We start from the raw sequence: 17,446 nt of genomic DNA, 5'->3' as shown, positions 1-17,446 counted from the left end.
AAGCTGTCATCAGTGTTTTTAGTCTCAGTCATTATGACAGGTATAAGATGGTATCTCAGAGCTGTTTGATTTGCATTTCTTGGATGGCTAAGGATGTTGAATGATTCCTTAATTGTCTTTATATCATTTTAGATTCCTCTGTTTAGAATTCTTTGTTTAGAACTGTATGCCATATTTTAATTGGATTATTTGTATTTTGATGCCTATTTTCTTCAGTTCCTTATATAATTTGGAGATCAACCTGAAAGACCCCCGGAAAGCTCAGGCATCCGGGGTCTCAGCCCAGGACCTAGGTCACCCCAATCACCAGGCGGATTTGAAAGCTTGATGCAAACTGCCTGAGGCTTTATTAAAGTTGTTTAATGAGCTAACCCCATGTTAGCTCAGGTCTTTCATCCACCTGCCATGGCAGATGGCTAGAAAGGACAGCTGGAACCAGCTTCATAGAGATCTTGTAGGACAGCGTAAGGGGGGTGTCTAGGGGTATGCACAGGCTCAGGATTGGTGTGACTCTAGGCTTGGAGGGCTTGCCATGTGCTGATTGGCTAACTGGTTGTTATGTCCCATAGGCCCTCCCAGGGTTGTTGCTATGCTCTGTGCGTCATTGCTGTGCACTTGTCCATAAAGCACACCCAGAACCATAAAGCATAGTGCCACCAGCTAACTTCTGATTGGATCCTTGCCATGAGGCAGGCATCTGACTTTCTAGTGACTAGGACAAGGTCAGACAAGCACATGTTCAGCTGTTATGGCTGCTGATAGGGGCAGGCATCCCACCTTAGTGACTAAGACAAGGTCAGACAAGCTGTTATGACTTCTAAAATGGGGAGCTGGTCCCTCCAAACCCTCTGTCAGATGCAAGGTTGGTGAAGATCTTTTCCCATTCTGTGGACTGCTATTTTGTCTTTTCGACAGTGTCCTTTACCTTACAGAAGTTTCTCAATTTCAGGTGGTTCATTTTTTAATTATTGCTCTCAGTTGTCTATGCTACTGAGGTTATATTTAGGAAGTGTTCTCCTGTGCCAATGTGACTCCCACTTTCTTTTATGAGGTTCAGTGTGGTTGGATTTATGTTGGGGTCTTCGATCTATTTGGACTGGAGTTTTGTGCATGTTGACAGATATGGATCTTTTTGCATTCTTATGCGTGTTGACATCCAGTTATGCAAGCACCATTTGTTGAAAATGATCTCTGTTTTCTATTGTATACATTTAGCTTTCTCAAAATTCAGGCACTCATAAGTGTGTAGATTAACATCAGGGTCTTTGATTCAATTGCTTTTATCCACCTATCTGTTTTGGTGTCAATACCAAGCTTTTTTCATTACTATAGGTCTGTAGTAGATGGTAATGCCTAGTGAAGTTCCTTCATTGTACAGATTGTTTTTCTATCCTGTGATTTTTGTTTTTCTGTATGCGAAAGACTTAAAAATTAGCAAAGAAATATAGCCCAGAAACTGACCAAGGCTACTACTATGACTTAGTGCCTGTGTAAGACCCCCGAAGGGAGACCCTCACTCAAATCTCAGGAATAGCGCACACCCAGTGAGGCACCGAGACCGGACTTGCTGCAATCACACGAGGAAGTTTATTGAAAAAGGAATTGAATGAGATCTCAAGCCAGCATGCTGGGGTCGAGACTCAGAGGAGTTCGACCCTGACCCAAACTTGTGACAAGCTTATAAAGGCAAAAACCATAAAGGAGGGGGAGGACTAGGGAGGAAATAGGGGAAGCCCAAAGTTACACATTTACTCATCAGTTAAACTATGTAGACACACCTGGGGTGTTTGAACTTTCCACAGAGGTCGTTCGGACATCCTGTGGTTATTTCAGGAGCTGTTTTTTTGTTTTTTTGTTTTTTTTTCTCATGAGAGTTCCGGGAGTGGCCACCTGCAGGGGACGGGAGCCCCCAAGGTGATGAGCCCATGTTCTTATAGACAGCTAGTAATTTTTTTTTTTTTTTTTACTCTTCATTCCCCACTTCTTCTTGTAAATAGCTCTAATCTTAGAGCGATCCCTCAGTTTCTTGTAGTATCTGGTACTGCTGTCTTAAGACCATTACCTGGACAGCACTTATTCTTTGTTTTATAAATGCCACCAGCCTATTGAGAATACATGGCCCGAAGGTTAGGATCAGCATCAAAATGGTTAAAGGCCCGGCCAAGGTGGAGACCAAAGTAGAGAACCAAGGTGACCGATTAAACCAATTTTCATACCATCCTTGGTATGCTTCTCTTTCTATTTTCCTGTTTTCTAGCCTTTCTCTAAGCTTTGCCATGGTGTCCCTGATGACACCCGAATGATCTACATAAAAGCAACATTCTTCCTTTAAGGCAGCACAGAGCCCTCCCTCTTTAAGAAAAAGCAGGTCTAATCCCCTTCTGTTTTGCAGCACTACCTCTGACAGTGAAGTTAATGACTCTTCTAGTTTAGTTATGGACTGCTCCAACGCTCCCAGGTCTGCATCCATAGCCGCTCTAAGCTCATTATAGTAGTAGGGTTGTTGGATGAGGGCAGCTACTCCAGTTCCAACCCCTGCTGCTACTCCTAGTCCTAACAAGACAGCTAAGGTCAGGGTAACAGGTTCCCTCTTGTAACGAGTACGGTGATCAAATTCATCATCTATAAATGAGCTATCATCATGATAGATGACCCTAGGCACCAGCTGGACCAAAATACAAAAGTCCCTAGTACTGTTAAAAAATGAAGTATGCAAGCAGGGGGTCAGGCCAGTGCCACGGGCCCACCAAGTATCTGGGCCGGGGGGTACTAGATATTGATTTTGGCCATCTGTCAGGGTGTCAATAGTTACGTTACAGAGGGGCTGGTGTCTGGTAGGCACTTTGCCTATATGTAGTCCAGTGCCTGATACTGCTGAAAGGGTCAGCTTCCGTTGGCTCCCCTAGGGGCAATGTGAATGGTCAGAAGTAAGATTATATCTCCACATTTGAGCTATTCCTTCATAATAAGGGGGATTAGAAGCAAAGCACAGCCAGCAAAATTGGGTAGCAGTGGGATTTGTGCGGTTTAAAACGACGAACGCACTATCGAGCAGATTGAACAGGTGATCCTCGGTTCTCATAGGGGGGAGGGAGGATGTGATTGGATTAGGGCTGGAAGAGGCCTTTGGTGATGGGGTGAGACTAGGAAGTCTCTCAGGCCTGGGTAGGGAGTTATCAAGTGCCGGATTGGGGCCTACGGGCCATGCAGGTGGACTCTCTATCTTTATCCTGATAGCGAAAACGAACCCAGGGTCTCCCGTTCCAGTATAGACTCTCCACCCCCAGCGGTTGCCTTTTACCCATTGGCGATCTTGTTTTCCCCGTGCTGTGAAACTAATATTCAGAGGGTTGTAATAGCTGCCTTTGCATGGCCCCTGAGGGCCACCCGAGGCCCCAGGAGCACATCCAGTCTTATAAGCCGGGTATTTAGATGTGTCTGTCTCTCTTTTTTCTGGCTCTTCTGGCTTATGACCCTTTTTTACTTTAATCAGATCCCAGGAGGAGGAAGGATTCCAGTAGGCTTCTCCTGTGGTCTCACATCCCCATTTACCACAGAAATAACCTGATGCCCCCCCACATTGTCTCTTCATTTCTCTGTTATGTCCCTGCCCGGGGCAGACGTAGAAGTCTGCTGCCTGGAGGTTGGCTCGGAAAAATTGTCCGGAACATCCCAATGTGCTCCCTATACCATGAGGGACACATTGTTCCTCCGGGGGTGGTTTATCTAAATTGTCATAATTAGAAAGATCCCAGGGCAGGGAACCAGCAGCTAACTTACAGATATCATGTGCAAGATCAGGCCACCAAGTCCAAGGGGGGTGCACTGCGGTTTTTGACCACACGACGTCACCTTTTTTGTCAATTTTTGGGGGACATGAGGGTTATTCCCCAAGGTTGGGGCTATGGCAAAGGCAAAGCTTAAGAGGATTGTCACTGGCTGCCACTGTCCAATTATCTTCGCAGTTGTTTTCATTTTGACTGGGTGCCTTTTTTATGTGGGAAGCGTGGATCCAGGCAGCAATCCCGTCTACCTTTACTGCATGGGGGTAGTCAACAGCACTAGATAGGGTCCTTTCCACCGAGGCTCAAGCATGCCAACGTGATGTCGTCTGACCAAGACTGAGTCTCTGACCTGGAATCCGTGGGGCACTGAGGTGGTCTCTGGAGTGTAGGCTTCTTTGATCTGATCCCAGATCTGTGTTTTGACAACTTCTAAGGCCTTTAAGTGGGTAAACAGAGCATAGGAGGAGGGAGAGTCAGTGCAAGGATCCAATATCCCGCCTGACTCAGTCAAGGGGGGCGGTCCCCCATGTAGGATTTCGTAAGGGGTAAGGCCGAAACGTCCAGGTGTGTTTTGGACCCTAAGGAGTGCAAAGGGGAAGAGGGTCACCCAGTCTTTGCCACCAGTCTCAATAACCAATTTAGTAAGGGTCTCTTTTAGGGTTCTATTCATTCTTTCTACCTTTCCTGAGCTCTGGGGTCTGTAAGCACAATGTAATTTCCAATTAGTGCCCAGTTGGGTGGCCAACTCCTGACTTACCTGGGCAACAAAAGCTGGCCCGTTGTCTGAACCAATTACCTTGGGGATCCCAAACCGAGGCAGGATTTCTTCCATTATCTTCTTGGTTACCATTTGAGCAGTTTCAGACTTGGTGGGAAAGGCTTCCACCCATCCTGAAAAAGTGTCTCTAAAAACTAGAAGGTACTTATTACCATATTTTCCTGGCTTAATTTCAGTGAAGTCTACCTCCCAATAAATTCCCGGCTGATCTCCCCTCATTCTTTTTCCAGGTTCTTTGAAGGATCGGGCAGCATTGGTCAAGGTGCAGGCTTGACATGACTCTATTACCTCTTTTATTATTGTATTTCATCCTAGAACATAATATTTAGAACCTTTGATTAATTGCTTAAGTTTTTCGTTTCCAAGATGAGTCAGCTGGTGTATTCGCCTCACATAGTCTTGTCCTTCTTTAGAGTGCAGAATGATTCGTCCATCTTTGGTTTTGACAATCCACTGAAACTGAACATCCGAGCTTTTCCTGCACGGGTCATATCTTCGATTAAATCATAGTCTTTATAGGGATAGATGAAGCTGGGATCCATGGCTTGTGGGGGTTCTGGCGAGGTTCCAGTTTCTTCCACCAGCACTACCGCTCCCTGGGCAGCTTGATTTGCTGTTAGATCAGCCATCTGGTTCCCCTTTGTGACTGGGTCAGTCCCCTTCTGGTGTCCCAGGCAGTGGACAATGGCTAATTTTTGTGGAAGATGTACAGCTTCTAGAAGGGCCAGGATTTCTTCTTTGTTTTTAACGTCTCTTCCTGCTGAGGTGAGTAAGCCCCTCTGTCTGTAGATGGCTCCATGAATGTGAGCCATGGTGAAGGCATGACGGCTGTAGGTGTAAATGTTGATAGCCTTACCTTCTGCCAGATGTAGAGCTTGAGTCAATGCCAGGAGCTCAGCTTTTTGAGCGGAGATTCCTTCTGAGAGACTGCTAGCCCAAATTACCTGCTTTCTGTACACCACCGCTGCTCCCGCCCTTCTTTTACCTTCTACCACAAAACTGCTGCCATCTGTATACCAGTTAGGCACACCCGGCCAAGGATGGTCGGTCAGGTCTTTCCTGGTCCCGCTTTCTTCAGCCAGGACGTCAGTGCATCGGTGCACTGGGGTAGAGTCCTCTGCTTCGGGGAGCAGGGTGGCTGGGTTGAGAATAGCAGTAGGAGCGAAGGTGATCCGATCATTTAACAACAAGCTCTGGTAATGTGTCATCCGGGCGTTTGTCATCCAGCGGTCGGGGGCTGCCGCACAATACTTTCTAAAGCATGGGGAGCGATTACAGTCACATGCTGACCCAGGGTAAGCTTATCAGCGTCTTTTACTGCAGCAATGGCTTTCAAGCAAGAGGGCCACCCACTGGTGAAGGGTCTAGCTTTTTAGATAGGTAGGCCACCGGCCGCTTCCAGGGCCCCAGGGTCTGAGTCAGAACTCCACGGGCCACTCCAGGCCACTCATCAACATATAGAGTGAAAGGCTTAGTCAGATCTGTCAGGGTCAAAGCGGGAGCTGTGAGCAGGGCAGTCTTTATTTTATCGAAGGCCCTTTGGTGCTCCTCCGTCCAGGTGAATGGGACTTTTTCTTTAGTGAGTGCGTACAGAGGGGCCACCAGCATGACAAACCCCGGGATCCAGAGTCTACAAAAACCCGCAGTTCCCAAAAACTCACGTACTTGTCATGGAGTGGTGGGGGTCGGGATCTGTATCACAGTCTTTTTCCGAGCTTCAGTGAGCCACCACTTCCCTTCTCGGAGAGTGTATCCTAGGTAGGTCACCTCCGAGCAGCATAACTGGGCTTTCTTGGCAGACACCTGGTACCCCAACTCACCCAATTCCTTTAGGAGCTTTCTGGTCCCATCGAGGCACAGTTCCTGGGTCGAGGCTGCGAGCAGTAAATCATCTACGTACTGCAAGAGAGAAATCTGGGGGTTCCGTGCCCTGAAGGGCACAAGGTCACGGTGGAGCGCTTCATCAAAAAGAGTCGGTGAATTTTTGAACTCCTGTGGCAACCTAGTCCAGGTCAGTTGACCCGTATGTCCTCCTTCGGGATCTCGCTACTCAAAATCGAACAGGGGTTAGCTATTCGGATGTAACCTGAGACAGAAAAAGGCATCTTTCAAATCCAGAACGGTGTACCAAGATCGTTTGGGCGGTAAGGATCTCAGCAAGGTTGTAAGGGTTGGGCACGGTTGGGTGAATGTCCTGTACTCGTTTATTGACTTCTCTCAAGTCCTGGACAGGTCGATAATCACTGGGTCCAGGCTTACGTACCAGCAAGAGGGGAGTATTCCAAGGGGACCGGCAGGGAATCAGTATACCTTGTTGCAACAGTCTCTGGATATGTGGTTGAATGCCTTCTTTAGCCCCTTGAGTCATGAGGTACTGTCTGACTGAGACAGGGGTGGCAGCCGCTTTTAACTCTACTACGACGGGTGGCACTTGTTTAGCCAGTCCCATTCCAGTCTGCTCTTCCCAAACCTCTGGAAAAGCTGTCAGCCATTCTTTAGGGGGCAAAACCCCAGTTTTGGGTTCATGGAGGCGATATTCTTCTTCTAGACTTAGAACTAAGCATGTTATAGGGGCTTCCCCCCAGGTGACTTCTGGTCCCTTCAGGGTGAACTGGACCTGAGTCTTTAATTTGGTCAACAAGTCCCTTCCCAGAAGGGGTGCAGGGCACTCAGGAATCACAAGGAAAGAGTGAGTTACTTGGCTTTTTCCAATTTCTAAACTTCTTTCAGTTGTCCAACGGTAAAGTTTGCTTCCAGTTGCTCCAATGACCAGAGTTTTTTTTTTTTCGATCCTAATTGTCCTAATGGTTTAGTCAAAACTGAGTGTTCCGCCCCCGTATCTACTAAGAAATTAACGGGGTTCCCCTCCACAGAGAGAGTTACCCTAGGCTCAGGGAGGGGGACCGAGCCCCGACTCCCCTAATCTTCCTCGAGGGCCAACATCTTGGGGCCCTTTTGTTTCTTTCATGGGCAATCTCTGGCCCAGTGTCCTTTTTCTTTATAGTATTCACATTGGTCTTTTTCAAGTTGTAGTCTCGGTCCTCCCGGGGGTCTTCTTGCCCTGTTGCACAGGTACCCTGACTGTCCTCTCTCTGACCTTTCTCCACCTACTACTGCGGCCAAAATCTTAGTCAAATTCCTCTCCTGGTGGGGATCCCGCTGATTCTCCCTCTCTTCTGCCTCCTTTTTTTTTTCTTTCTTGTTTTTCTTCCTCGGTTTCTCTCTTGTGATACACTTTCTCTGCCTCTTTTACTAAATCCTGCAATGTATAATCCTGGAGCCCCTCTAATCTCTGCAACTTTTTCTTGATATCAGAGGCCGACTGTCTTATAAAAGCCATGGCTACAGCCGACTGCTGTCCCTCTGAGGAGGGATCAAATGGGGTATATCTCCTATATGCCTCCATCAGTCGTTCTAAGAAGACAGAGGGTGGCTCTACTGGACCCTGTAAGATTTCTCTTACCTTTGCCAAATTGGTGGGTCACCTCGCAGCCCCCTTGAGACCTGCCACTAGAGCCCAGCCGTAGACCGTGAGACGCCCCCTACCTTCTGCAGAGTTGTAATCCCAGTCAGGGCAGACCAAGGGGAAAGCGGCGTCTATAAGATTAGGGAGATTGGTGGGGGTCCCATCTGGTCCTGGAACATTCTTTCTGGCCTCTAGAGGGATCCTCTCTCTTTTTACAGTAGTAAAGAGGACCTGCAAGAGTTGTTGACAGTGGTCCCAAGTGGGCTGATGAGAATACATCAGGGACTCTAGGAGTCCCGTCAAGCCTGAGGGGTTCTCTGAAAAAGAGGGGTGGTTAGTTTTCCAGTTGTACATATCGGCTGAAGAAAACGGCCAATACTGCAGTGGGACTAATTCCCTTGGAGCTGGGGCGGGTCCATAAGCCCGTAATGGTAAGGCAACGGAGGAGTCAGGTCCTGCACCAGATCACTCTGGGCTGCGGCCCCCGGTGGCTTCAAGTCCCTGCCGCTGGCACTATTTTGGAGGCCATCCGGGAGTCCGTTGGGGCCTGTGGGGCTGCATGAGGAACGGGTTGAGGATATGGGGGAGGAGGGTGGTCAAGGAGGGAGACATCATCAATTTCAGGATAGATCCGAGGGGGAGCTGTTGGAGTGGGCGCCGGCGAATCTGAAGGAGGCACTTTCCTTGTGAGCACAGCCACCATCACCGTCCCTATTCCCGATGTCCAAGGTTTCATCCAGGGTGGCGGGTTTTGGACTAGGTCCTGCCACACGATAATGTCTGGAACCTGATCAGGGTGTCCCCCTGTGGCCTGAAAAATAATTCGCTTGACAGCGGAAATAATAGATAGATTAAAAGTTCCCCCCGAAGGCCATCCTACACTGAAACTTGGCCATTCGGAAGAACAAAAAGTCTGCCAAGGTCCTTTTCTGACATCGACAGAAAGATTATGAGCCCGAGTCTTAACGTCCGTCCAATGGTCCAGGGTCAGTGTTAGTGGGGTCGTCACAGTCTGTCCCATGTCTACCTCTATTACACACACAATAAAAACAATCACCACGACAGAAAGACAAGAAAGCAAAGCGAGCTGTAGACCTCGAGTCGACCAGTAATTCTGAAAGGAATCAGATGGCCGGGAAATGGCCCTTTGACACAGATCGTCAAGGAGAAAACTTATCTCCCGACCTTTTCCATTCAGGTCCACCAGGAGTCTCTGGTCTTCCTCCTGTCCTCCCGGGATGTCTCTCAGGGCGAATAAACAGTGGACACCTGGACATGTCTATCCCCGTCCACTCTGCTCCTCCTCCTGGAGAGCGGCCTCTGAAGAGCGTTTGCGAAAACAGAACTGCGATCGCACCAGATTTTTGAACAGGCCACAAACAAAGAGTCACAACAGAACAAAAATTCTTACCTCCAAGTGGGTCTAGGACCCCTGGGTGGTCGAGCAAATCCCTGGATGAGCCCCCAAATGTAAGACCCCCTGAAGGGAGACCCTCACTCAAATCTTGGGAATAGTGCGCACCCAGTGAGGCACCGAGACCGGACTTGCTGCAATCACACGAGGAAGTTTATTGAAAAAGGAATTGAATGAGATCTCAAGCCAGCATGCTGGGGTCGAGACTCAGAGGAGTTCGACCCTGACCCAAACTTGTGACAAACTTATAAAGGCAAAAACCACAAAGGAGGGGGAGGACTAGGGAGGAAATAGGGGAAGCCCAAAGTTACACATTTACTCATCAGTTAAACTACGTGGACACACCTGGGGTGTTTGAGGTCATTGGGACATCCTGTGGTTATTCCAGGAGCTGTTTTTTTTTTTTTTTTCTTCTCATGAGAGTTCCGGGAGCCACCTGCAGGGGACGGGAACCCTCAAGGTGACGAGCCCATGTTCTTATAGACAGCTAGTAATTTTTTTTTTACTCTTCACCTGGAACTTACCAGCCACCAGCAATTACTCCCTTACAAAGCCATCAGAAAACTGGGTACCAAGAATTCCCAGATGGCCATCCTCTCCTAGGGGCTCATGAAGGAAACAGATTGCCCCACTGGCCAATGTGTCAATCATTAACAATTAAGGGTCCATGTGAAACAAAGAGATAGCTACCATTAGTTAACACATCCTGAGGTCTGCAGGTTTTACAACTGATGGGGTCAGGAGGCTATCAGATTCCCAGGACTCCCCTCAAGACAAAGGGCTTCCTAGGAACCCATGACTCTAGTCACGTATTCAATAGAGAGTTGAGGCCCCTCCCGAAGCTTATGGTTTTTGCCTTTAAAAACACCTGTGCCTGGGGGACGGGGCTGTTCTCTAGCCTGCATGCTGACAGAGCCCGTTTGTACAAACGTACACCTTTCATTAAAGCCTCTTGCTTTTTGCATCAAGTTTCTGCCTCCTTATGGTGAGTGAGGTAGCCGCAGTCCTCGGAAATGATTCTGGAGGCCTGAGCTTCCTGAATATATGAAGATGAGTATTCTTCTTTCCATGTCTGTGAATAATTTTGCTGGGTTTGTGATGGGGATTGCATTGAATCATAGATTGATTTTTGGTAAGATTACCATTTTTAATATGAAAATCCTACCTATCCAATAGCTTGAGAGACCTTTCTGTTTGCTAATATCCTCTTCAGTTTCATTCTTTTTTTAATTTTATTTTAGAGGCACTCATAATTACATATCCATCTCCCAATTCCCTTGCCCTCCCATCATCCTCCCATGTTCTCCACCAACCCCATCCAACCTACCCCCAACTTCCTACCCAGGGGTAGTGGTGCCCTTCATGTTGGACCATCAAAGTCTGTCATATCATTTGGGTGAGGGCCCAGGCCCTACTTGCAGCATATGGGCTGCAATAGTATCCCTCCATAGGGAATGGGCACCCAAAACCATTTGTGCTCTAGTGATAAATACTGGATCCACAGTTAGAAGTCCCATAGACTGTCTTGGCCTCCTAGCAGATATCCACATTCAGAGGGCTTGGTTCAGTCCAATGCTGGTTCCCCAGCTTTACAACTAGAGTCTCAGTGCTCTCACTAGTTTTGATCAACTGTTTCTGTGTGTTTCACCATCACCATCTTCGCTCCTTTTCTCATCCCTCCTCCCTCTCTGCAACTGGATTCCAGGAATATGGCTCAGTGCTTAGCTGTGGGTACCTGTTTCTGCTTTGATCAGCTACTGGATGGAGGCTCTAGGAATTGTAACCAATGTAGACATCAATCTCAGTATAGGTGAATCTCATCAAAGGCATCATCTGTGGGGGACCAAATAATTCTGGTATGGAATATTTTGGGGTCTAGCCTCTAGCTTCTGTAAACAGGGGCACCAGAAAGCTCCAGCTCAACATTGTATTGTTAATTGCTAGTAGGGCTACTATTGTTTACCATGGTCTCAGGGTAATATGCCTCCTAATTTGCATCTCTGTGGCTTAAGCCTTAAGTAGGCCCATGCCTTGGCTGAGGACTCTGCCTACTTGACCAAGAGATGTTTAGGTAATAGAATCACCTGATGTTAGCTATATACATTATAATAGATGCTTCCTGATGTTGTCCCTGCCTTTGTAGGACTATTTAGATGGACTTCTCAATAAACTGTGGCTGCTTGGCATCAGCTGGGAGCCCTCCTCAGATGCTATGCTGTTTCCTGTCTCATCATTAGCATCATTGGTCATTGGGTAATTAAACTTTCCTAGTCCACACACCTCCACTCAGAATTGGACCCAGACTTCAGAGCTGGCTCTGTTCACAGTCCTGAAGACATAGGTCCGGAAAAAGCCTCTCCACCACTGCCTAGATTCTTAGTTGGGATCCTCCCTGTGGATAACATTCCCCCTGTGCCAAACCTCTTTCTAAACCTGTACTGTCTCCCTCTATCCTCCTCTGGCAGTGTGGATTGTAGGTTGGTATTCCTTTGCTCTATGTCTAAAAACCATATATTGTGAGTACATACTATGTTTGTCTTTTTGTGACTGGGTTACCTCACTCAGGATGGTTTCTTCTACTTCCATTTGCCTGCAAATTTCAAGATTCCATTATTTTTTTCTGCTTTGTAGTACTCCATTGTGTAAATGTACCACATTTTCTCTATCCATTCTTTAGTTGAGGGGCATCTAAGTTGCTTCCAGGTTCTGGCTATTACAAACAAGACTGCTATGAATATAGTTGAACAGATGTCCTTATTGTATGAATGTGCATTCTTTGGGTATATGCCCAAGAGAGGAATTATTGGATCTTGTAGTAGACTGATTCCCATTTTCCTGAGATACCACTCAGGTTGAACTCATATCTGATTTTTTAAAGGCTTTTTAAAATAATAACGTCAGAACACATCCAAGAATGGAGTTATGCAATCAGAATTATAAGTGCTTGTGAGAAAACAAGAGTCTTGTGACTTCAGTTTCTTCAAAAACATGGAATTGTCCTTTAGTTTTTGTGCCCCTCCCAGTTACAACCAATAGGATTGATTTTACTTTAGATTATTTATCACAACTGACTACTATTATTCACTTGCTTGGTTATTATTATTATGTTTTTTGAGACAGGTTTTCTCTGTGTCACCTTGGCTATGCTGGAATTCTCTCTGTAGACTAGGCTTCTCTTGAGCTCATATAAATTGGCCTGGTCTACAGAGGAGATTCAAGAGGGCTGGGATTAAAGTCCTCAGTCCCCACCACCTGGCTATTTATTAAAACTGACTATTATTTTTAAGTGGCTCTATGAAAGAACATGGTCTTGAATGTGCAGCCTGTCATTGTGATTATGTACAGCTTGAATTTATAAGAAATTTACTCATGTGGCCTTTCTTTATCCTAAGAGTATAAATTGTCTGATGCTCCAAATATACTTGGACATTGAATAAAATTTACTTCACCTTGTTTTTAGGTCCCATTCTCCTATCAACTAATGCCATAAACAGAAGAACTTCTGAGTTTCTTCAAAAACTTCATTACCACTATACAGAAATTCTATTAGTTTCCACATGTTTATGTTATATTCAGTTACCTTTTGGAAAGACTGTGAACACACAAATACTTTTGCCAGATCTGCGTAAGATTTTATGTATAAGATCATATCTTTGTAGAAAGAGAAGTTAGCTTCTTTTTCAACTATTCATAGCATTTTATTTAATCCTTCCCCCATATTGGCTAACTCAATAAGAAGAAGGTCCATGGATGAACATAACCAATACCAATACCCTTGCTTTGTTGATTATTTCAGTTTTTCTCTATCCAGGATAATGTAGATTATCAGTTTGTTATTCATTGTTTTTACTTTTGGGTGTGTAATATTTATATTTATTTTTGGTTTTTTAAAAATTTTTAATATTCTGGTGATTGAATAATAATGCTGCCGATTCACTCATATTTTTGAATATTTGGTCATTGGGGACTTGCACTACTGAGAAAAATTAGGAGGTAAGAACTTGGTGGTGTAGATGTGGCCTTGTTGGAGGAAGGATGTCATTGAGAGTGCTTTGGGATTTCAGGAACTCAAGTCAGGCACAGGGGTTCTGTCTCTTCCTGATGCTTGCACATCAGGATTTAGAACTCTTAGCTATTTCTCCAGAACCATGTCTACATGGCTGGTGCCATACTCCCTTCTGTGATTGCAATGGAGTAAAACTCTGAAACTATAAGCAAGTCCCAATTAAATGTTTTCCTTTATAAGAGTTGCTCTGGTCATGGTATCTCTTCATAGCCACAGAAAAAGACCAAGACAATATGAAGTGCTTTCAACTTGGATAAAGATTTTTAGTATAACTATTGAAATGATTATAGGGATTATATCGTCATTGTATTTATACCCCATATTTCATACTTGATAGTCACAACTTGAAATAATTTTTCTATTTCTCCTCTGAAAAAAATCTTGGTTATTATATGTATTAAATTTGGCTTACAAGGATTTCAATTGATTTTGTTTCAATTCTTGAGAATGTTTTTACAACACATTTTTGATCATTTTCACTCTCTTCTACAAATCCTTCTGGATTCCTCACACTTCCAAATCTATGCAACTTTGTGTGCTTTTTTTTTTTCACCTGTCAATACAATCCATGTTGTCTGTATTCTTGGCTGTGTGGCCTTTCATTGGAGTACACAAACTTCCTAGGATCCATAGTCTTAAAGAATGCCACTCTTTCTGTCTTAACAACCCTTAATTGACAATAGTTCCCCATTTAGGAATGAAGTTTCATCTATATTTCCCCCTCTGGCCAATAATTGATTTTAGATGATCTTGTATGGGGCTTATGTATGCTACCACAAACACTGTGAATTCACGTATAGGTCCTCTGTTTTACATAGAGGACACAGTGGGGTTTTTTTTTATTAATCTATAGCCTGGGGCACTTATGATCTTTCTGCCAACATTTATACAATGATTGTTAATCCTTGGGATTAGGATATGTGATGTAGAAGTTTCATTTAGTATCCAGAATTTCACAGTCTCTTATTGTCTGTATCTTGGCCACTTGGATATCTCTGAAAATAACTTCTACTGCAAACAGAATCTTCCCAAATAAAGGATAATAAAAACATGAAAGCACACATATAATAGAAGTAACAACCAGTCTTGCCCAGCTAAAAAGTCATTATGCACTACAACAAACTTATCTAACAAAATAGAAAAAATAGATTCAAAATTTTGCATTTGATACAATGAGATTTATGCTCTAAGATAATATATATGTTGTAGAAATTACATTGACTATAGGGTAGATTGAGCATGTAATAGCCAATTTTTGGAATACCTGTTAATGTTAATTGAATATTAACTACGATTCAGATTTCCTATAAAGTTTCTCTGTGATTATCTTTCACTAGGATCTCTAATGACATTAACATATTAAGATATTTTACTAGTTCTCTATATGGACATTGGTATTTCTTTGAATTCAGTAGCCATTGATATATGAAATTGGTGTATCAGTATTTGGTTGAACTAAAATATACACATAATAACTTTGTTTTCTTTTTCATTTTTATTTGAGAATTTCATACACTATATGTTTATCGTATTTTTTCTTCTACCAAATCTGGCTGAATTTTCTCTACTCTTAAATCTAACATCATGCTTTTTCTTTCTGTCACAAACAAAAACAAGACGAAGTTCCCCAGACTGATAGCTGTGAACCAGCATGGGACTGATCCAGACCCCCTGACTGTGGATGTCAGTGAGGAGGTCTTGGAAATATATGGGGCCTCTTGTAGTGGATCAGTACTTTAGAAACCCATCCCACATGGAGGGATACTCCCTGAGCCTAGACAAAAGGGGGTTGTCCTAGGACCTATCAGAAAGGATATGACAGACTTTGAAGACTCCCTATGGAAGTCCTTACCCTCCCTGGGGAGCAGAAAGGGTATAGGATGGGTAGGGCATTAGTTGGGTGGGGCAGGGGTGGAGGGGAGAGAGAGGGACCTGGGATTGGCATGTAAAATAATTTTCTTTCTAATAAAAAAGTGGAAAAAAGAAGTGGCAACAGAAATTCAATGCTACAAGTTGGGCTCTGAAGTCCTCCATCTAACCCCTGGTTTATTGTGGCTCAGTGCATAGTATTTGCTCTCATGTTGGCAGAGTCATCAAGATACCTCAGAGTCTTTGGGGGTGATGGTTTATCTTGTGTATCTTCCACTGATGAAGAAGATTTCTGTTGCTTCTTGCAGTAGCTATCAGTGTTACTTCATTAATCATGTTTTACTCTCAAATTCCTCCAAAAAGTGTTCAAACCCATATGAAGTTATCCCTACTGAAACATCTATTGTGACTTCTGTTTCCCTACTTTCTTAACTAGACCATGACTCTTATTATTAACATCATCATAAATTCTATAAGATAGTTGTAATGGTTTTAGTTTTAACTCTCAGCTTGTCACAATCTAGAATTACCTGAGAAGAGTCTCAATGCGGTATCTTCTAAATCAGATTGGCCTGTGGGTATGTCTATAAGGGATTATCTGAATTGTATTAATGATATGAGAAGAACTAGTCCACTGAGGCATCATTATTCCTTGGTGAGGGATCCTGAATTGTGTTAGTGTAGAAAGTTAGTTAATAGAGGTAGGCATGCATGCACGTGTTTCTGTTTGTTCTTGAATATAGATGTGATGCATTGCTTCACGTTCTGCCTTGACTCCCTAATGGTACTGGAATTATGAAGTAAAGTGAACCATTGCTCCTTTACATTGCTTTATGTTGGAGTATTTTATAACAGCAACTGCAATGAAATTAAAATAAAAATTCATACCAAAAAACAAAACAAAAGACTAAGAATTATCATTTCTGACATTGTTAGTCAATCTTTAACATGGAGTTGGTCCAGGATCGTGGCATATGTACTCAGTTACACTCCACTGCAGAGAATTTATTTTCCCTTTTTTATTGGTAATCAATTTTAAATAAATTCCCAACTAAGGGTGAAAATTTATGCCCATGTCCCCTTCATTATTCTCTGATTTTTTGCCTGGCTTTATCTTGTGCAGAAATTGTGCATGCTGTGAACCCATATGTATGCCTGCTGTTTGCTTAAATTTTGTCCCACATCTGGTTTCTACAGTATTTTGGCCCCTTTCCACACAGATTCATGAGTCTGATGAGTAGATGTGTGATAAAGGCATCCCATTCAAGGATACCCACTCCAATGTTTCTTAATCTCCACATATTGTCCAGTTGTGGATCTTCCTGTTAACTAAAATCTACTACAAGAAGCAGCTTTTTATGAGAAATTCAAAATGTGGTGATCTATATGTATAGTAACACATCATTAGGAAACATTTTATTGCTATTTACATTTAGCAAGATAAAAGTTTTCTGGTTTTCAATCACAGTGCAACACTTATGTAATCTTTGACTCTTAGCCTCATTAACAGCATTAGGTAAGAGTTCCATCTCATGTACCTGACCATTAATCCAATCAAAGGTAATTGGCTACTCCTTCAATACTCATGGCAATGTTGTATCCATTGTATTATCCTTCAGTCAGATAATTATTTTGGCTCAACCTGTGAGCTTGATGATTACTTTTCCCCTTTGATAGTATGAATAAATATAGCATTGTTAATCTTATCTAATAGGGATAAAGCTTCAATTTAGTAATAAGATAGTCTTCTATATGTTGGATCCAATAAGTATTTGGACTCTTCAGCAATAGGAACTTAACAATGGGTTGTAGAAAGCAAATACTAATATTTGCAATATTCTGTAATTTTTTGTGGAGGACAGGGAAACCATCTAGCCAATGACTAATAAAGATGTAAACATTTTTCCTTATATGCACAGTGAAGTATCGTCTTCACTCCTCATAAAGGAAATTTCTTTTTGTAACAGATGGAGACCATTGCAAAAAATCACAACCAGTCAAAGCATACATTTGTGAAGCTCAGTTCCAATTAATGTCTACAAACCACACCTGCAAATAAAGATTGAGA

At 43.7% G+C, this 17,446-nt stretch overlaps 2 pseudogenes; both read right to left on the bottom strand.

Annotated features, from left to right (window-relative positions):
• Positions 1–1,972: 1,972 nt before the first annotated feature.
• LOC103163878 lies at positions 1,973–3,975 on the bottom strand (annotated as a pseudogene).
• Positions 3,976–3,979: 4 nt separating this feature from the next.
• LOC113834435 lies at positions 3,980–8,383 on the bottom strand (annotated as a pseudogene).
• Between the last annotated feature and the right edge of the window lie 9,063 nt (positions 8,384–17,446).

The sequence above is a fragment of the Cricetulus griseus genome, chromosome 2 (genome assembly GCF_003668045.3).
Source record: "Cricetulus griseus strain 17A/GY chromosome 2, alternate assembly CriGri-PICRH-1.0, whole genome shotgun sequence".
NCBI lineage: Eukaryota > Metazoa > Chordata > Mammalia > Rodentia > Cricetidae > Cricetulus > Cricetulus griseus.
The sequence above is the reverse complement of the archived record's forward strand: the minus strand, read 5'-3'. Positions and strand labels throughout refer to the sequence as shown.